This window comes from Elephas maximus, chromosome 1 (genome assembly GCF_024166365.1).
Source record: "Elephas maximus indicus isolate mEleMax1 chromosome 1, mEleMax1 primary haplotype, whole genome shotgun sequence".
NCBI classification, from domain to species: Eukaryota; Metazoa; Chordata; class Mammalia; order Proboscidea; family Elephantidae; genus Elephas; species Elephas maximus.
In genome coordinates, this window is record NC_064819.1 from 238,529,966 (window position 1) to 238,551,838 (window position 21,873).

Sequence of the window (21,873 nt, forward strand, 5' to 3'; positions counted from 1 at the left end):
CCTGCCTCAGCCACTCTGCGTGGGCAGAGGGGACGAGTGCGGCGACCTGGAGCCTGGCTGCAGCCCAGACAGTGGCCACAGCAGGGGTGTCGCCACCTCCTGACACAGGTGATGGCCAGGGCCCCGCGCTTTCCCGAGGTGCACCAGTCGAGAGGTGGGGGACACGGGAGGGCTGAGAGCCAATCCCCATCCCGCTTGCCCCTGTGCCAGGTGTTGCTTCCCCGCCCGTGTTTAAAGACAGCGAGCCGAGGCCCCTCTAAGGACTGCCTCCGAGGGTCGCACGCCACGGGAACCCCCAGAGGCATCAGAAGGCTCCTGGGGACACCGAGCACCGCGCTGCTTCCCTGACCAGAGAGCTGAGGCGGCAGCCTGACGGGTAGCAGCTCACGTGGAGCACACAGGCACCACCTAGCATCACCGCGGGGCAGGTGTAAGCAGGTGCTCCCTGCCTTCCCTCTGGGGGCTCCTGTCCAGAGAGGCCCCCTCCACTTGTGCGGTGCGCCCACCCCGCTGGAGCCCCAGGAAAATTCCTGCAGTGATTCCCCGGGCTTTCGCTCCTCAGGCATCTCCTGGAGCCTTCCCACCACTTATGCACATGCTGCCATTTCTCCCACCAAAAAAGAAACAAATCCAGACTCCACTTCCTCCTTTATCCCAGCATTCTCTCCACCTCTCTGTACAGCCACACACCATGCCAGTGCAGCTTGCCCACTGTCTCTCCTCCCTTTGTTCCTGAACCCATTCCAAGAAGACTTTCCTCTCCACTGCTCTGCAAAAAGCCTGCTATTAAGGAGGTTACCTGTCATCCACATGGGGACAGATCCAATGGCCTACTCTTTTTCTTCATCCTGTTTGACTTAGCAGCCAAGCTAATCCATCTTTCATCTTTTAAACACATCCTTCACTTGGCTTTCAAGACACCACACTCTCCAGATTTCTCTCCTGTCTTTTTAGCCATTCCTTCTTGGTCGAATTAGCTGAATACCTCACCCCCTCAACTTCTTGATGTTGGGGTGTGCCAGGGCTCAGTTCACAGTCCTCTTTATTTTTGATCTCTGCTCATGATGGAGGACATCATGCTTGGTAAAGAAGAGGGTCAGGGAAAATGAGGAAGACCTCAGTGAGATGGATTGACACAGTGGCTGCAACAATGGGCTCAAGCATAACAACAATTGTGAGGATGGAGCAGGACGGGGAAGTGTTTCGTCCTGTTGTACATATAGGATCACTATGAATCAGAACCTACTCAACGATACCTAACAACTACAACAACAGCTCATTCCCTTGGCCTCCTGATTTCAAGTACTATCTGTATATCATCGTTGTTAATTGCCATCAAGTCAGCTCCAACTCATGGAGACCCCACATGAACTAAACATTGCCAGATCCTGCCCCATTTTCACAGTTGTTGGTGTGTCTGAGTCCATTGTTGCAGCCACTGTGTATTTTGAGTGACTTCCAACCTAGGGGGGCTCATCTTCCAGTATTATATCAGATAATGTTCTGATGTGATCCGTAGGGTTTTCAATGGCTTTCATCAAGCCTCTCTTCCCAGTCTGTCTTAGTCTAGAAGCTCCGTTGAATCCTGTCCACCATGGGTGAGCCTGCTGGTATTTAAAACACTGGCGACTTAGTTTCCAGCATCAAAGCAGCACAGAACCCATCACAGCATGATAAACTGACAGATGGGTGGTCGTATTGCTTCTTGTTGTTGTTAGGTGCCGTCAAGTCAGTTCTGACTCATGGTGACCCCATGCACAGCAGAACAAAACACTGTCAGGTCCTGCTCCATCCTCACAATTGTTATTATGCTTAAGCCCATTGTTGCAGCCACTGTGTCAATCCATCTCGTTGAGGGTCTCCCTCCAGTTTACCAAGATGATGTCCTTCTCCAGGGACTGATCCCTTCTGCCAACATGTCCAAAGTATGTGAGAAGTAGTCTCGCCATCCATGCTTCTAAGAAGCATTCTGGTCGTACTTCTTCCAAGATAGACTTGTTCCTTCTTTTGGCATTCCATAGTATATTCAATATTCTTCTCCAACACCACAATTCAAAGGCCTCAGTTCTTCTTTGGTCTTCCTTATTCATCATTCAACTTTCACATGCATAGGAGGTGATTGAAAACATCCTGGCTTGGGTGAGGTGCACCTTAGCCTTCAAGGTGACATCTTTGCTTTTCAACACTTTAAAGAGGCCTTTTGCAGCAGATTTGTGCAATGCAATGTGTCATTTGATTTCTTGACTGCTGCTTCCATGCATGTTGATTATGGATCCAAGTAAAATGAAATCCTGACAACTTCAATCTTTTCTCTTTTTATCATGATGTTGCATATTGATCCAGTTGCCAGGATTTTTGTTTTCTTTATGTTGAGGTGCAATCCATACTGAAGACTGTGGTCTTTGATCTTCATCAGTAAGAGCTTCAAGTTCTCTTCATTTTCAGCAAGCTAGGTTGTGCCACCTGTATAAAGCAGGTTGTTAATGAGCCTTCCTCCAACGCTGATGCCCTGTTCTTCTTCATATAGTCCAGCTTCTGGAATTATTTGCTCAGCATTACAGACTGAATAGATATGGTGAAAGGATACAACCCAGATGCACACTTTTCCTGACTTTAAACCACGCAGTATCCCCTTGTTCTTGTTGGAACAACTGCCTCTTGATCTACGTACAGGTTCCTTACGAGCACAATTCAGTGTTCTGGAATTCCCGTTCTCTGCAATGTTATCCAAAATTTGTTATGATTCACACAGTCAAATGCCTTTGCATAGTCAATAAAACACAGGTAAACATCTTTCTGTTATTCTCTGCTTTCAGCTAGGATCCGTGTGATATTGCTCATTCCATGTCCTCTTCTGAATCTGGCTTGAATTTCTGCCAGTTCCCTGTCAATATACCGCTGCAGCCGCTTTTCAATGATCTTCAGCAAGATTTTACTTGTGTGTGATATTAATAATTGTCTTACGCTGGGTTCTTTAGAGAATCAAAACCAGTAATGCTTATAAATATACACAGAGAAATTTATATTAAGGAAACAGCTCATGCGATTGATTGTAGGGGTTTAGAACGTCCCAAGTCCTTGGATCAGGATAGAGTCCTTTCCCAGTTCATGGAGCTGCAGAAGCTGGTGAACCCAAGATGAGCAGGTTGGAGAGCAGGGATCCTGCTCACAGGTTGTGACGGTCGAGGAATCCCCAAGGTCTGCAGGCAAGGCCACAAGGTTTCTCCTGAGTCACTTAGCTACAGGGTCAGGTGAACCCAAGATAGACGGGTCGGGGGAGCAGGACTCTTGTTCACAGGCCATGAAGATTGGCAAAGCCCAAGATGGACGGGTAAGCTGCTAGCTCAAGTCCCAAGAATCAGAGGTCAGACAAGGGACAGCTGTTGAATCCAGAACAAGCCAACAACCTTTGCAAGGTGAGCAGAAAGGAAGTAGGCAATGGAAAGCAGAGAGATGAAGGCTGAGGGGGCGGTGAGCCACCACAGGCCCCACCCCTGCCAGTACCGCTCAGCAGATTCCATCATGAGGGTGTTCACATATCATATTTCAACAGGAAAGTGATCACAACATTGTACAACTGCCAGAACACTGAGAAGCATGGCCCAGCCAAGTTGACACAATCTTAACCATCACAGTGATATTGTTCGATAATTTTTACATTCAGTAGGCTCATCTTTCTTGGGAATAGGTAGAAATATGGATCTCTTTCAGTCAGTTGGCCAGGCAGCTGTCTTCCAAATTTCTTGGCATAGATGAGTGAGTATTTTCAGCGTGGCTTCCATTTGTTGAAACATCTCAATTGGTGTCTGTCAATTTCTGGAGCCTTGTTTTTTGCCAATGCCTTCAGTGCAGCTTGGATTTCTTCCCTCAGTACCGTTGGTTCCTGGTCGTATGCTACCTTCTGAAATGGTTGAGTGCCAACCAATTCTTTTTGGTATAATGATTTTGTGTATTCCTTCTACCTTCTTTGATGCTTCCTACACCATTTAATATTTTCCCTGCAGAGTCCTTCAATATTGCAACTCAAGGCTTGAATTTTTTCTTCAGTTCTTTCAGCTTGAGAAATGCTGAGCGTGTTCTCCCCTTTTGGCTTTCCGTCTCCAGATCTTGCATATGTCATTAAAATACTTTACTTTGTGTTTTCAAGTTGCCTTTGAAATCTTCTGTTCAGCTCTTTAACTTCATCATTTTTCCCCTTGCTTTAGCTACTCAACATTCAAGAGGAAGTCTCAGAATCTTTTGACATCCGTTTAGGTCTTTTCTTTCTCTCTTGTCTTTTTAATGACCTCTGCTTTCTTCATGTATGATGTCCTTGATGTCATTCCAGAACTCATCTGGTCTTCATTCATTAGTGTTCAAGGGGCCAAATCTATTCTTGAGATGGCCTCTGAATTCAGGTGGGATATACTCAAGGTTGTAGTTTGGCTCTCGTGGACTTGTTCTAATTTTCTTCAGTTTCAACTTGAACTTGCATATAAGCAATTGATTGTCGGTTCCACAGTCAGTCCCTGGCTTTGTTTTGACTGGTTATATTGAGTATTTCGTTGGTCTGTTCCCACAGATGTAATCAATTTGATTCCTGTGTATTTCATCTGGCTAGGTCCACATGTAGAGTCACCGTTTATGTTGGTGAAAGAAGGTATTTGCAGTGAAGAAGTCGCTGGTCTTGCAAAATTCTATCATGTGATCTCCGGCATCTTTTCTATCACCAAGGCTATATTTTCCGGCAACTGATCCTTCTTCTTTGTTTCCAGCTTTTGCACTCCAATCACCAGTTATTATCAGTGCATCCTGATTGCATGTTCGATCAATTTCAGACTGCAGAAGTTGGTAAAAATCTTCACTTTCTTCATCTTTGGCCTTAGTTATTGGTGCGTAAATTTGAATAGTAGTCGTATTAAGTGGTCTTCCTTGTAGGAATATGGATATTATTCCATCACTGACAGCATTGTACTTCTAGATATATCTCGAAATGTTCTTTTTGGCAGTGAATGCAACGTCTTCCTCTTCAAGTTGTCATTCCCAGCATAGTAGACCATATGATTATCTGATTCAAAATGACCAATACCAGTCCATTTCAGCTCACTAATGCCTAGGGTATCGATGTTTATGCATCCCATTTCATTTTTGATGACTTCTAACTTTCCCATATTCATACTTCATACATTCCATGTTCCAATTATTAATGGATATTTGCAGCTATTTCTTCTCATTTTGAGTCGTGCCACATCAGCAAATAAAGGCCCCAAAAGCTTGACTCCATCCACATCATTAAGATCGACTCTACTTTGAGGAGGCAGCTCTTCCACAGTAGTATTTTGAGTGCCTTCCAACCTGAGGGACTCATCTTCCAGCACTGTATCAGACAATGTTCCCCTGCTATTCATAAGGTCTTCACTGGCTAATGCTTTTCAGAAGTAGACCGCCAGGTCCTTCTTCCTAGCCTGTCTTAGTGTGGAAGTTCAGCTGAAACCTGTTCGCCATGGGTGACCCTGCTGGTATTTGAATACCAGCGACATAACTTCCAGCATTACAGCAATACGGAAGTTCCCACAGTATAACTGACAGACGCACAGGGGGTACTTGCTTAGACCTTGTTTTTCTGCCTTCTTGAGTGTCTACCTCCCCACTAACATGTATGCCTTGTGATGGCAAGGTCTTTGTCTTCATTTACAATAAATGCATAAAAGCCAGGTTTAACTTCATCAATAATCCTGGACTCTCGTGCATTCAGGAAATGCTTGATGTGTTGAATTGCAAAGAGAAAGTGAGCTCCCTGGCTAGGGGCAGCTTCTTCTCTGCCACAGTCCCCTCCTCGCAAAAAGTGTGAGAGACTCTGCCTGAGACCACTGCTAAGTCTCTGGTGACACCTGAGACATGGAGGACTGTTCCCGCCAGTTGCTCACTTTCTTCTCAGGCCTCCCTCTCTCCCCTTTCTTGCTTTCTCCCTAGTAGTCTTCTTTTCTGCGTGTCTTAGTCCTCCAGGGTGCTGTAGCAAAGTACCACAGACTAAGTGGCTTAAAACCACATAGATTTATTCTCTCTCAATTATGGAGGCTAGGAATTCCAATTTAGGGAGTCAGCAGGGCTGTGTTCTCTCTGAAGGCTCTAGGGAAAGATCCGTCCTAGCCTCTTCCAGCTTCTGGTGGTCCCAGGCATTCCATTGCATCCTTTGGCTTGTAGATGCATCACTCTAATGTCTGCCTCAATCATCACATAGCTGTCTTCCCTGTGTGTCTCTCTGTGTCCCTCCTCTTCTATATGGACACCACTCAGAGGGGATTAGGATGCATCCTACTCCAGTATGACCTCAAGTTAACTTAGCCGAGACATCTTCAAAGACCCTATTTCCAAACAAGGTCATATTCATAGGTTATAAGCTGTAGGACTTGAGCATATCTTCATGGTGGGCAGGATTCAATCCATAGCACTTAATGTCCAGCAAGTCAATAATTCAGTTCCCTGATGTGCTGAAGTGCCCATGCTGTGCATCCAACACTTTTGTTCGTTCCACAATTCCTGAGCTCCAGGACTTCCAAGATGTATCTGTATTAAGAGTACTGCTATTTCCCCTTGAGAATCTCATAACCGGGCGGAGCAGAGAAACAGTACACAGAAAAGGACACTGCAATGTGGAGAGTGTGACAGTGAAGAGAGGGAGGGGGCCACAAGAGTACCTCCCAATGCATCAGCCACAAAGAGGGGGGAGGTGAGCCAGGGCCAACATCTGAGGGAGCAAGCTTCTGCGCTGGACTCTGCAGGCTCGTAGGAGTTCCACTGTGGGGTGTGGTGCAGGGGCTGAGGGGCCTGAGAGTGGGGCAATTCTGAACAACTCTAGGAGTTCAAGTCAGGCTACAGGGTGATCGAGGGTGAAGGGCCTTGTGACCAAGCTGAGGAGCTGGGACTGTGTCCAGAAGGCCTTGATGGGCTTTGAGAAGAAGAGCTGGTATCCTACATGTTTTAGAGAAGCACTCAGGTTGGTGACTCACCAGAGGAGGTGAGACAAGAGGCAGAGGGGCAGCCAGGGGCCTGGAACACAGATGAGGAGCTGAAGGAGGGAGGAGAGGTGGCCCTGCTGTTGGGATATGGCAGGTAGGAAGATGGACTACCTCTAAAATGCATTCTGTGGTTGCTCATCTTCTTAAGTAGGATCTGACATAATTTAACCTTTCTAGAAGATTACAGGATGGGTAGGAGTCCCTGGGTGGTACAAACAGTTAACACACTCGGCTGCTAAAAGGCTCCAAAAGGTTGGAGGTTCTAGTCCACCCAGAGGTACCTCAGAAGAAAGGCTCGGCAATCTACTTCCAAAAAATTGCCATTAAAAACCCTATGGAGCACAGCTCTACTCTGACACACATGGGGGCGCCATGAGTCAGAGTCTACTCAATGGCAACTGACTCCAGGATTGGTCATTGAGATGTTAGAAGCAGACCAGCCACTTCCAGCAGACTCTCTTAGCTGGGCCACTTTGGTGGTGTAACTGTAGTTTAAGATCTGTTCTCAGCCTGGCATGTCTGGAAATTCCAGGTTTTGAACCTAGCCTGAGCAGGTGAGGGTCAGAGGAGCTGAGATGAAGACTCACAAGAGGCTGATGTATAAGCCCGAGAGCCACCTTGTGAACTTGCAGTAGGTGATATGTCTTGTGATGACTAGAACATTCTTTTCCTTTATTCAGGCCACCCCTTCCTGCATCAGAGTAAAAAACAAATCAAGTTACAGGACACTGACTGGGCTTAAGGGTGACTTCACCTAAGCTATGAAAAAGGATAGTGAATTAGTCAGAAGGCGGTTCAGTAGTAGAGTTCTTGCCCTCGATGTGGGAGACTCGGATTCAATTCCGAGCCAACGCACCCCATGTGCAGCCACCACCCGTCTTTCACTGGTGCTTTTCAGGCTCCTAAGGCTCATGGAGGCCCTGGGCAGTAACAGTGGTTAAGCACTCGATTGCTAATTGAAAGGCTGGATGTTCAAGTCCAGCCAGAGGCACCTTGGAAGAAAGGCCTTGTGATCTACTTCTGAAAAATCGGCCATTGAAAACTCTATGGAGCACAGTTCTACTCTGACACGCATGGGGTCACTAAATCGGAATCAACTCGACAGCAACTGGTTTGGTGGTGTTCATTCTGATCAAGGTGCTGTCTGACGTCTCCATTGCATAATTACTCTTTTTGTTTAGCCTGGAACAAATAAGCAGTCTTATGCAGAGACACTTTAAGATCAGGCAAACCCCACTCCCTCCCCCCCAACCCCCGACAAGAGATAGCATCTGGGATGGTTCTTGCTTTACCTTTTCCTGCCACAATGATTGCATAGTGACAATTTCCCAGCCCCAGCACCCTCCTCACTTACTAATGCGTGCTCGTGTACCCAGAGCCCTCCATCCCTCATATGCTAACATTTATCTATGTATTGGTAGTACTATTGCCATGAGGCTCGTTAACAACCTTCATTATGCAGATAACACAACTTTGCTCACTGAAAGGGAAGAGGACTTGAAGCACTAACTGATGAAGACCGAAGACCACAGCCTTCAGTATAGATTACACCTCAACATAAAGAAAACAAAAATCATCAAAACTGGATCTGAGGACCCCGTGATAAACAGAAAAGATTGAGGTTGTCGAGGGTTTCATTTTACTTGGATCCACAATCAACAGCCATGGAAGCAGCAGTCAAGAAATCAGAAGATGCATTGCATTGGGCAAATCAGCTGCAAAAGACCTCTTTAAAGTATTGAAAAGCAAAGCTGTCACCTTGAGGACTAAGGCGCACCTGACCCAAGCAAGGGTGTTTCCAATCATATCAAATGCATGTAAAAGCTGGACAATGAATAAGGAAGGCTGAAGACTAATTGACGCCTTACAATTGTGGTGTTGGCGAAGAATATTAAATATACCTTGGACGGCCAAAAGAGCAAACAAATCTGTCTTGGAAGAAGTGCAGCCAAAATGCTCCTTAGCAGCAAGGATGGTGAGACTACGTATCACATACTTGGGACATGTTATCAGGAGAGACCAGTCCCTGGAGAAGGACATCATGCTTCGTAAAGTAGAAGGTCATCGAAAAAGAGGAAGACCCTCAACGAGATGGATTGACACAGTGGCTACAACAACGGGCTGAAGCACAGCAACAATTGTGAGGATGGCACCGATCGTGTAGTGTTTCGTTCTGTTGTGCGTAGGATCGCTTTGAGTCAGAACTGACTAGATGGCACCTAACAATATTGGTATGAACTCAAGCATCCCTATTTTAATGGCTTATAATTCATCTTGTATGTAATTATTTTGGTGCTCAGATTTAACCTATTTTTCATGGATTGGATTGAATTGTGTCCTCCAAAAATATGTGTATCAAATTGGTGAGGCCATGATTCCCAGTATTGTGTGATTGTCCTCCATTTCATGATTGATGTGATTTTCCTGTGGCTAATGAGGCAAGATTAGATTATGTTAAAGAGGATTAGGGTGGGATGCATCACCCTTACTCAGGTCACATCCCTGATCCAGTGTAAAGGCAGTTTTTCCGGGGTATGGCCTGCATCACCTTTTATCTTACAAGACATGAAAAGAAAGCGAGCAGAGAAGGGGGGACCTCATACCACCAAGAAAGCAAAGCAAGGAGCAGAGCATGCCCTTTGGACCTGAAGTCCCTGGGCAGAGAAACTCCAAGACCACGGGAAGATTGGCGATAAGGACCTTCCTCCAGAGCCAACGGGGAGAAAGGCTTCCCCTGGAGCTGGCACCCTGAATTCGGAGTTCTAACCTACTAGACTGTGAGAGAATAAAGTTTTTGTTGAAGCCATTTGTCATAGACTGAATTCTGTCCCCCCAAAATATCTGCCAACTTGGCTAGGTCACGATTCCCTTGCAAGATTGTATGGTTGTCCACCATTTTATCTTCTGATGTGATTTCTCCATGTGTTGTAAATCCTATCACTATGATGTAATAAGATGGATTAGTGGCAATTATACTGAATAGGTCTACAAGATTAGGTAGTGTCTTAAGCCAATCCATTTTGAGATATAAAAGAGAGAAGTTAGCAGAGAGACATGGGGACCTCATACCACCAAGAGAGCAGTGCCGGGAGCAGAGCACATCCCTTGGGCCTGAGGTTCCTGAGATACTCCCAGACCAAGGGAAGACTGATGCATCACAAGGACCTTCGTCCAGAGCTGACAGAGACAGAAAGACTTCCCCTGGAGCTGACACCCTGAATTTGGACTTGTAGCCTACTCAACTGTGAGAAAATAAACTTCTCTTTGTTAAAGCCATCCACTTGCGGTATTTCTGTTATAGCAGCACAAGATGACCACGACACCAACCACTTTTGGTATTTCTGTTATAGCAGCACTGGATAACTAAGACACCATTAAAGGGGACTGTGAGAGCCTGTGTCCTTAGGAAAAGCCCCCATCATTTCTTGAGCAGGTCTTTACTTTATGGTATAACAAGATGCTTCAGGCTCATCTTGTGCCTAGCCTGCCTCAGCCCTGGAATCAGCCATTTCTTCAAAGAACACTAGTTCCTTTTAATGGTATTAGAGACTAAGATCCGGGTGCCAGGTGTGCTCATTGCTACTGGGATGCCTTTTCTTCTTGGCTCTTTCAGCACACATATCTAGGCAATAAATGAACATATATACACATAAACCTACACACATGCACATAGGCACACACACATACATATACGTGTGCATATACACATATGCGTATATTCACATTTTTTAGAAATCAGGGGTTCTTTCTATGCTTGAATTTTAGGCACTTTCCAACATTTTGCAATTACAAATAATACTGAATGAATTACTTTCTGTGTTTATACTTTTATCTTACTAGAGGCGTAACTTGAAGGTAAATTCTTAGAAGTGGAATTTCTGTGACACGAGGTAAATGCAACATAGCTTTATTGGATATTGTCAAATTCTTCTCTAAAGGGTTTGTACCATTTTATAATGCAACAATCACTTTTTTTTAAAAGAACTTTAAATAAAATTTCCCAAGCATAAATATATCTGTATTAATGAAAAAATATTTGTTGAGTTTTCAGGAAGTAATTTGGTTCACCCAACTGGAATTGGGTTTTTTTTTTTGCCTCTAGGTGCTGCTTTCCCCTCAGGTGATGAACTTGGCAATATATAATATCTAATTATGCTTCTATAGTCTTGTCTCCTAAATTGAGTATGTAAATTTTGAACCCAGTATTTGTCTACATTAGGTGATAAAATATACAGGAAAGAAATCAGTCAAAAGCACACATGGTTTCTATTCTCAATTCTATCTTGTTCTTGCTCTGTGAATTTGAGAAAGTCGTTCAATATTACTAAGCTTCTGCTTCCTCATCTGTAAAATGGGGACAAAAATATTTGCCTGACAATAGGTTTGTTTTAAGGGTCAAATGTGTGTGTCTTTTACAGGCATAAATGTCAAATTGTTTTCAACCCAACCAACCCAGTGCTGTTGAGTCGATTCTGACTCATAGCGATCCCTATAGGACAGAGCAGAACTGCCCCATGGACTTTCCAAGGGGCGCCTAGTGGATTTGAGCTGCTGACTTTTTGGTTAGCAGTGGTAGCTTTTAACCACTACGCCACCAGGGTTTCCCAAATTGCTATGTGTTTGTATAAATGTATTCATCTTTTTATATATCATCTCTATAAGTCTATAGTTTGTGAAACATCACCCTTCCAAGACATTAAGAGGAAAGAACATTTAACTGAAATTTAGGAAGCCTGCATTTTTTTTTTTTTTTTTTTCATTTTTAGCCTCACACTGTTAACGCCTTGTTTAACTCTAGTAATGCTATTTCACCTCCCTGGATTTTCCACTTTTATAAAATGAGAGTACTGAAGTAGTACACCTGTAAGATTCTTCTTGACTCTAAAAAGTTCTACGATTCTTCAAGCAACTTATTTTAAGCAGACAGTGAGTGTACTATAAGGTTTTAGAGAAATTCCAAGCCCCCTCTTAAAGGTCTCTAGTAAGAAATAAATTATTTGAAAATGGAGCTTTTAACAAAGAGAGCTCCTATACTTCCTTAAAGTCTAAGAACATTTTTCCACTTAGGAGGTATGGGGACAGATATCTTTGATCTAGTGTAAAGTACTTAGGATTTTTTCTTGCCTCTCCATAAGATCTAGAATAATTATTTTGAGCCGAGTTGGTTATTCCTTTAAAGAGAGAGAGAAGTCTACTTTGTTTTGTAAGACTATACTGTTAAACCTACTCCTGTCACTGTCCCACACTCAACTCAGGTGACCAAGAAAAGGATGAAACTCCTCATTTGGTAGAACTGGAAAGTAAAGAATGGAGTGCGGAAAAAGGAGCAAAGATATCAATGCTGCTAACATCATTTTTAAATTCTTTTTCCTCAAAGTTGTGACACTCTGTTCCTAAAAAGGGAAACTCTTCTGGAATAGGATTCACCTGGCTGGGTAGACCAAGCTACTACCTGCTATGAATTCCATGAAATAGCACACAGCTCTCTCTGATTTTGTTATTGTTCTTTGCCTTTGAGTTGGCTCCAACTCATGGCCACCCCATGTACAACAGAATGAAATGTTGCCTGGTTCTGTGCCATCTTCATGATCATTGGTATTTTGAGTCTGTTGTTATGGCTATTGTGTTAATTCTTCTCATTGAGTGTTTTCCTTGTTTTCACTGATCCTCTACCTTACTATAGGGTCGCCATGAGTCGGAATCAACTTGATGGCAGTGGGTTCTACTTTACCAAATATGATGTTCTTTTCTAGCAACTGGTCTTTCCTGATGACTTGTCTAAAGTAAGTGAGCCGAAGTCTCGCCATCCTCACTACTAAGGAACATTCTGGTGGTATTTCTTCAAAGACTGATTTGTTCATTCTTCTGGCCATCCACGGTATATTCAACATTTTTTGCCCTTGTGAGTAAAGATGAGTTAAGAACCTTCAACCCTAGCCAGGTCTACCATGCAATCCTTCTACATGTCTCTTGCATTCTCCCAGTGGCTCATAAAAACCTCTCTACTCTTTGCAACGCTTAACCCCACCTGGCCCCCACACTGCAACTGGGAAGCCAGCAGTACCGCAGGGAGCTCCTTCCTCTTTCCACCTATACGCAGTCAAACACGAGGCCATGGAATGTCTGTGCCCAACTCTCACCCAAATGAGTCTTCCCCTTACGGTCCCCATTGACTTGATGTCAGCCCACATCATTTTCAAGTGAGACCTTTATGTCTCCCTTCTTCAGTATTGCTCTCCCGCTCACACCCAGGTATATTTTTACAAAATGGAGATCTGACCATATCAGCTTAGCATCACTCAATAACTCCCATAAGACAAAGTCAAACCACATGTGAACCACAAAGCCTTTAGTGCCAGCTCTGGCTGACCTCTCCAGCCTTGTCCTCCTCCACCTGCCTTGTGCTCCTGTTCTCACCTACACTGACACCCGGAGTTCCCCAAACAGGTCATGTTCTCTCACGTCATCCTACCTTTACCACACGCTTGCCTCTGCCTGGACATCCTGTGGAAGCTATGCCAGAAGAAAATCGCCTGGCCGATTGATTCCCTCATCAGAGTGCAGCTTGGGGACACCACTTCATGGATGTTCCCCTCAGTCTGTCCTCCTCATGGGATGCCATTAGGTTCTGTCCTCTGATCCTGTAGCAGCACACACCTATGCCCAGGCATACTTTATCCCTTGGCATTATGCACTTGTGTTTTTGTGAGGGTCTATGTATGTGAATCCATAAGTAATGGGTTCTGGTAGAAGACCCTGAACACCCAACTTCCTGTTCTCACAGGACAGTGAGTCCAAGCTGCCTGTCAAGGGCTCAGCAATGCCAGGTCCAGGGCCTCTTCTATCTCTTGGCCTTTTCCTCTTACTCACCCCTTTGTGGACAGGAGATCCAGGTACCATCTTGTGTTCAAGGTATGATGATGAAGGAAGAAAAGCTGGTATCAATCAACATGTTTTCCTCTTATCAGGAACAACAAAGCCTTTCTCAGAAACCTTCAGCAGATTGCTTACAGCTCGTTGATTACTTACAGAGATGTACTGCTGCCTCACCTAGCTGAAAGAACAGTCAGTAAAATGCCTCTCTCACCTGGGGCTCCACACATTGCCTCCCGAAAAAAGTCAGGGCTCTGTTGGAAAGGGAGAGGGAGAAGGGCACTTGGAAATGTCACTAGCAGTGTCTGAATGCAAGAGCAAGACAAGGTCTCTTGACCTCTGTCTCCAGCACCCAACACACTGGCTCACACAGATGTACAATCACCATTTGTCAGCCCTCAGAAAAACCTAAAGAATCCTCAAGAAAACTGCTGAAACTAATAGAAGAGTTTAGCAGAGTATCAGGATACAAGATAAACATACATAAATGAGTTGGAGTCCTCTACAACAACAAAGAGAGCACTGAAGAGGAAATCGCCAAATCAATACCATTTACAATAGCCCCCAAGAGGATAAGATACTTAGGAATAAATCTAACCAGAGGTATAAAACACCTATACAAGGAAAACCATAAGACACTACTGCAAGAAACCAAAAGAGACCTACATAAGTGGAAAGCATACCTTGCTCATGGATAGGAAGACTCAACATTGTAAAAATGTCTATTCTACCCAAAGCGATCTATAGATACAATGCAATCCCAATCCAAATACCACTGACATTTTTTAATGAGATGGAGAAACAAATCACCAACTTCATATAGAAGGAAAAGAGGCCCAGGATAAGTAGAGCATTACTGAAAAAGAAGAACAAAGTGGGAGGCCTCACGCTACCTGATTTTACAGCATATTATGCTGCCATAGTAGTCAAAACAGCCTAGTACTGGTACAACAACAGATACATAGACCAATGGAACAGAATTGAGAATCCAGACATAAATCCATCCACATATGAGCAGCTAATACTTGACAAAGGCCCAAAGTCAGTTAAATGGGGAAAAGACAGTCTTTTTAACAAATGGTGCTGGCATAACTGGATATCCATCTGCAAAAAAATAAAACAAGACCCATACCTCACACCATGCACAAAAATCAACTCAAAATGGATCAAAGACCTAAATATAAAATCTAAAATGATAAAGATCATGGAAGAAAAAATAGGTACAACACTAGGAGCCCTAATATATGGCATAAAAAAAACCATAAGCAGTACACAAAGCATTACTAGAAATGTACAAACACCAAAACAGAAGTTAGATAACTGGGAGTTCCTAAAAATCAAACACCTATACTCATCAAAAGACTTCACCAAAAGAGTAAAACGACTGCCTACAGACTGGGAAAAAGTTTTTAGCTATGACATTTCCCATCAGCGTCTGATCTCTAAAATCTACGTTACTGCAAAAACTCAACTACAAAAAGACAAATAACCCAATTAAAAAATCTGCAAAGGATATTAACAGGCACTTCACTAAAGACATTCAGGTAGCTAACAGATACATGAGGAAATGCTCACGATCACTAGCCATTAGAGAAATGCAAATCAAAACTACAATGAGATTCCATCTCACTCCAACAAGGCTGGTGTTAATCCAAAAAACACAAAATAATAAATGTTGGAGAGATTGTGGAGAGACTGGAACACTTACATATTGCTGGTGGGAATGTAAAATGGTACAACTACTTTGGAAATCAATTTGGCGCTTCCTTGAAAAGCTAGAAATAGAACTACCATAGGATCCAGCAATCTCACTCCTTGGAATATATCCTAGAGAAATAGGAGCCTTTACACGAACAGGTATATGTTTACTGCAGCACTGTTTACAATAGCAAAAAGATAGAAGCAACCAAGGTGCCCATCAATGGATGAATGGATAAATAAATTATGGTATATTCACACAATGGAATACTATGCATCAATAAAGAACAGTGATGAATCTGTGAAACATTTCATAATATGGAGAAATCTGTAAGGCATTATGCTGAGTGAAATTAGTCAGTTGCAAAAGGACAAATATTGTATGAGACCACTACTGTAAGAACTCAAGAAAGAGTTTAAACACAGAAGAAAATATTCTTTGATGGTTACGAGAAGGGGGAGGGACGGAGGGAGCGAGAGGAGTTTTCACTAATTAGATAGTAGATGAGAACCATTTTAGGTGAAGGGAAAGACAACACACAATAGAGACGAGGTCAGCACAACTGACTAAACCAAAAGCAAAGAAGTTTCCTAAATAAATTGAACACTTCAAAGGCCAGCATAGCAGGGGCAGGGGTTTGGTGACCATGGTTTCAGGAGATATCTAGGTCAACTGGCATAATAAAATCTCTAAAGAAAACATTGTGCATCCCGTTTTGGAGAGTGGTATCTGGAGTCTTAAATGCTAGCAAGCAGCTGTCTAAGATGTGCCAATTGGTCTCAACCCACCTGCAGCAAAGAAGAATGAAGAACACCAAAGACACAGGGTAATTATGAACCCAAGAGACAGAAAGGGCCACATAAATCAGAGATTACATAAGCCTGAGACCAGAAGAACTAGATGGTGCCTGGCTACAACTGATGACTGCCTTGACAGGGAGCATAACAGAGAATCCCTGATGGAGCAGGAGAACAGTGGGACAGAGACCTCAAATTCTCGTAAGAAGACCAGACTTAATGGTCTGACTGAGACTAGAAGGACCCCAGAGGTCATGGTCCCCAGACCTTCTATTAGCCCAAGACAGGAACCATTCCCAAAGCCAACTCTTCACCCAGGGATTGGACTGGACTATAAAATAGAAAATGATACTGGTGCGGAGTGAGCTCCTTGGATCAAGTAGACACATGAGTCTATGTGGGCAGCTCCTGTCTGGAGGGGAGATATGAAGGCCAAGGGGGACAGAAGCTGGCTGAATGGACACAGAAATACAGGGTAGAGGGAAGGAATGTGCTGTCTCATTAAGGGGAGAGCAACTAAGGGTATATAGCAAGGTGTATGTAAGTTTTTGCATGAGAGACTGACTTGATTTCTAAACTTTCACTTAAAGCACAATGAAAATTAAAAATAAATAAATAAATATTTGTCAGCCCTCATCCATTGCTGGTGGGAATGTAAAAAATGATACAGTCGCTGTGGAAAACAGTTTGGCGTTCCTCAGGAAGTTAAACGTAGAACCACCAGATGACCCAGCAATCCCAATCCTAGGTAGGCACCCAGAAGAAGTGAAAGCAGGAGTGAAAACAGAAATTTATACACCAACGTTTATTGCAGCGCTTTTCACAATAACCGAAAGGTGGAAACAACGGACGTGCCCATCAACAGATGAATGGGCACGCACAATGTGGTCTATACATACAATGGAATGCCACTCAGCCATACAGAGAAACGAAGTCCTGATGGCTGCCACACCATGATGAACCTTGAAAACATCATGCCGAGCAAAATAAGTCAGTCTCAAAAGGACAAACACTGTGATCTCACTTATATGAAATAAGCAAATATATAGAAACCAAAAATTATTAGCAGTTATCAGGGATGGGGGGAGGGGGAGAGGGAGAGTTTTGGCTTAGGGGCAGTGAGTTTGTTCCTGATGGTGAAATAACTGGGAAAAGGGTAACTTTGTACAACTTAAGGAGTGGAATCAATGTCGCTGAATTATACATGGAGAAATTGCCGAAACAGCCTATGTTTTGTTGTGTATATTTTCACCATGATAAAAAAAAATTGTCAGATCAAAGTAAAAGGGACTTCTGGTTTTACCACTTAAATTGTCATCCCTCATAGAATAAAGTTATTTTCTAATGGCCACCAGGCAGGAGTTAAATATAGTAGACATTGCTGTGGTCATACTGAACACGTTTTAATTTGGTGTAAAGTTTTTGTTTGTTTGTTTTCCCAATGACTTCAATTTCATCATAAGATTTCACTCTTAGTTCCACATTAATGACTAAATTTTGGTCACTTTAGGCAAAAAGAGTTATTACATATCAAAATATCGGAATTTTAAAACAACAACTGATGTGCTATTACAAAAACAGTACTGGAGATTAGAGGCTAACGCTTTTATGTAATACAGGCAAGAGTTGTCCAAAAAAAAAAAAAGAAAGAAAAAATTGTTAGACCTAATCAAAAGCCAAAATAAAAAATTGTCCCTTCCTGTGGATAATGAAAGATAGGATTTTCCCCCAAGTTAAAATGGATTACCTGGTGAGCAACTATGTACCTTTGGAAAGACGTGAGTGTCTTATAACATGTAAGGAGAGCATACCATGGAATTGTGCTAAAAAGCAGAGATCTTTGAGAATGTGCCTGGCATTCTGTTGCTTTACTAAGGGTTGGAAGTCTTCCGACTCCTCTTCCCCGGTGCTATCTGTAACAACTTAACACAAAGTTTGTGTTACAAGTGAAAACTAAATAAATAAACATGTCATTGAAATTTGTGGAGTTGCTCCTTTCAGATTTGAGATCATTCTCAACGCCCTTGCTAGGGCTGGAAATGTTAAAGACTCTCTTGGGAATCCAGAATTTTCCATTGAGAATTATGAAGACTTGCACAGACGTACGATTAAAAGAACATGCTGTCACAACGGGTAAACTGTTCATGATTTGATCTTTGATCAAAAAATTTTTTCAATTACTTCTTTTGTTAACCATAGCACTATTAAAATAAAGATGAATGTATACAGTGAGTGTTGTAAGAAGTTTATGGTGGTATGTATGTGCACATGTTCAACTTGGTCAAAGAACAAAGATGGAAAATGTTATCCAAATGCGTATCTGAGGAAATTCTATACAAATCGAGGAAAGGTGGTAATAAACATTTTTAATTCATTTCAAACGTCTCTTAGTCCCTTTTATAAAAAATAAAGCTGCTCATGTCTACCCATTGTCTTTAATATCTTAAGACAAATTTATCTTAAAATATGCTGAAGGTATAGTGGCCTGGGGACCATAGTTTCAGGGGCCAGCTAGGTCAATGGGCATAACAAAATGTATTAATAAAACATTCTGCATCCCACTTTGGTGAGAGGTGTCTGGGGCCTTGAATGCTACCAAGTGGCCATCTAAGGTGCATAAATTGGTCTCAACCTACCTGGAGCAAAGGATAATGAAGAACACCAAAGAAGTATGATAAAGATGAGCCCAAGAAACAGAAAAGGCCACATAAACCAGAGACTACAGCAGCCTGAGACCAGAAGAACTAGATGGTGCCCGGCTACCACCGATCACTGACCTGACAGGGAACACAATAGGGAATCCCTGACAGAGCAGGAGAACAGTGGGATGCAGATCTCAAATTCTTGTAAAAAGACCAGGCTTAGTGGCCTGACTGAGACCAGAGGGACCCCGAGAGTCATGGTCCCTGGACGCTTTTAGCCCAAGACCGGAACCATTCCTGAAGCCAACCCTTCAAACAGATATTAGACTGGACTATAAGACAGTAAATGATACTGGTGAGGAATGAGCTTCTTGGTTCAAGCAGACAACATGAAACCATGCAGGCAGTTCCTGTCTGGAGGCCAGATGAGAAGGCAGAGGGGGGCAAGAGCTGGTTGAATGGTCACAGGGAATACAGGGTGGAGAGGAGACATGTACTGTCTCATTACGGGGAGAGCAGCTAACGGTACATAGCAAGGTGTGTATAACTTTTTGTATGAGAGACTGACTTGATTTGTAAACTTTCACCTAAAGCACACACACAAAAAAAATGCTGAAAATAGCTAATAAAATATTTCAACTGCAAGAATTGTAAAAGGAAACTGTATAAACAGCAGAGTTAATAGGTGACAGGAAATGGGAAAGATGCAACAATATGGGAAGAAAAATTAGGAAGAAAAAAGAAAATCAGAAGTATGGCCAGAGGTTATATCAGCCCATATGAAAATATTGTTGTTGATGTTAATTGCCATCGAGTCGGCTCTGACTCTTGGTGACCCCACTTACAACAGAGTGAAATGTCGCCTGGGCCTGGGCCATCTTCACAATCGTTGGTATGCTCGAGTTTATTGTGGAGGCCACTGTGTATTTTGAGTGTCTTCCAACCTAGGGGACTCATCTTCCAGCATTGTATGGGTACAATGCTCGTTGTGATCCATAGATAATACATGGGCTAATTTTCAGAAGAAAATCACCAGGCCTTTCTTTCCAGTCTGTCTTTATCTGGAAGCTCCACTGAAACCTGTCTACCATGGGTGACCCTGATGGTATTTGAAATACCGGTGACATAAGCTCCCAGCATCATAGCAACACACAAGCCATCACAGTACAACAAACTGACAGATGAGTAGAGAATGTGAAAATGTATGTAAGGTAAATTCTTCCCACAGTCTCCAACCATCCAATCGCCACCGCTGGTTATGAAGAGTTAGAATGTGAAGATCAGACTTACAAGCAAACACTCTCCTGTTATCTGTGTTCTGCCTCATCCTAGTCACCTATGGATCTTTCTCTCGTTTGCTTAGTCATCCCAGACATATTCACTGAGCTCTGCCCATGTCCCAGGCACCAAGCTGAACACACTGGAAGATACACAGGCCTGGCCAACGACCCTGAGGAGCTCACGTTGTTGGGGGTGGAGAGATGGAAGACAACGAGAAGGGTAGTATACTCAAGTCAACACATAATTACCAGTTGCAATATGGGCTCTGGAGGGAAATTGCATGGTGCCATCATAGGTCATAGTAAGGCTGTGTGTGTTGGGTTGTGGTGGAAATGGTAAGAGAAGAGTTCTTTGCGCAAGTGGCATTTCTGGCAGGACCTAGAAAAAGAGTATTGGCTTAAGCAGGAGAGAAGAAAGAGAGCAGAAGATGGCTCCAGGTGGAGGGAGCAGCGTGTGAGGCTGCTCAAGAGAGAAAGAGCTTGGTGCTTTCTAGAGACTGAGAGGAGGTGTGCAATGGGCAAGGCAGGCTGTGGAGAAGCTGAGGCTGAAGGGACGGAAAAAATCAGACAATATAATGTCTGGTAATCTGTCTGTCATACTCTGGTAGCTCGTGTGTTGCTGTGATGCTGAAAGCTATGCCACTGGCATTTCAAATACCAGCAGGGTCACTCATGGTGGACAGGTCTCAGCAGTGCTTCCAGACTAAGAAGAAAGGCCTGGTGATCTATCTCCAAAAATCAGCCAGTAGAAACCCTGTGGATCACAACATAACACGGTCTGATACAGAGCTGGAAGGTGAGCCCCACGCAGCGGACAGGAGATGAGCCCCACAGGGCGGACCGCGCTCAAAACGCACCGTGGCTCCTACAGTGGACTCAAGCGTGCCAATGGTCATGAAGACGGCACAGGACTGGGCAACCTTTTGTTCTGTTCGTACATGGGGTTGCCAGGAGTCACAGCCACCGGAAGGCAGCTAATAACAAATCTGTGCTCAAGATTTGGCTTACCCTAGGGCAGCAGGTGACTGTCATAGGGCTTTAAGCAGTAAGGTGACACAGACAGATGTGCTTTCTTTCCCCAAAGGCCGAGCAGTTTCAGCTGCTCCTATCCATGCAGTCAGTCCAACATTACCTGTGCAAGTTTTAGATAGCAAACGGAGAGTGTGCTAGACACCGTGCCTTGCTCCAAGACTTAGGACACAAAAGAACAGGCTCTTGAAAACAAATTAACTGTGGCTCACTCAGAAGAAGAGACTGTTGGGGTTCCTAAGGGGCCAAGCAAATGGGAATGAGAAGGGACTGAGGAACACAAGCCCAAAGAGGCAAATGTGGATCCAGGGGAGGTTGGAGAACCCACAAGGAACCAATGTTGTGGCTGAAATCATGGCCAAATCCATCCCCTTCCTTCCCAGTGAAAGAACTATGGCCAGACGTAGCTGTACATTCCCCACCTCCCTCACAGCTGGATATGGTCTCTTGCCAAGTTCTCAGCAGTCACAGTCATGTGAGCAGAAGAAGTAGATGCTCCTGGCCCAACAAGGCAGAAAGCACCTAGGTATGTCTGCCACACCTCTCATCTTTCCT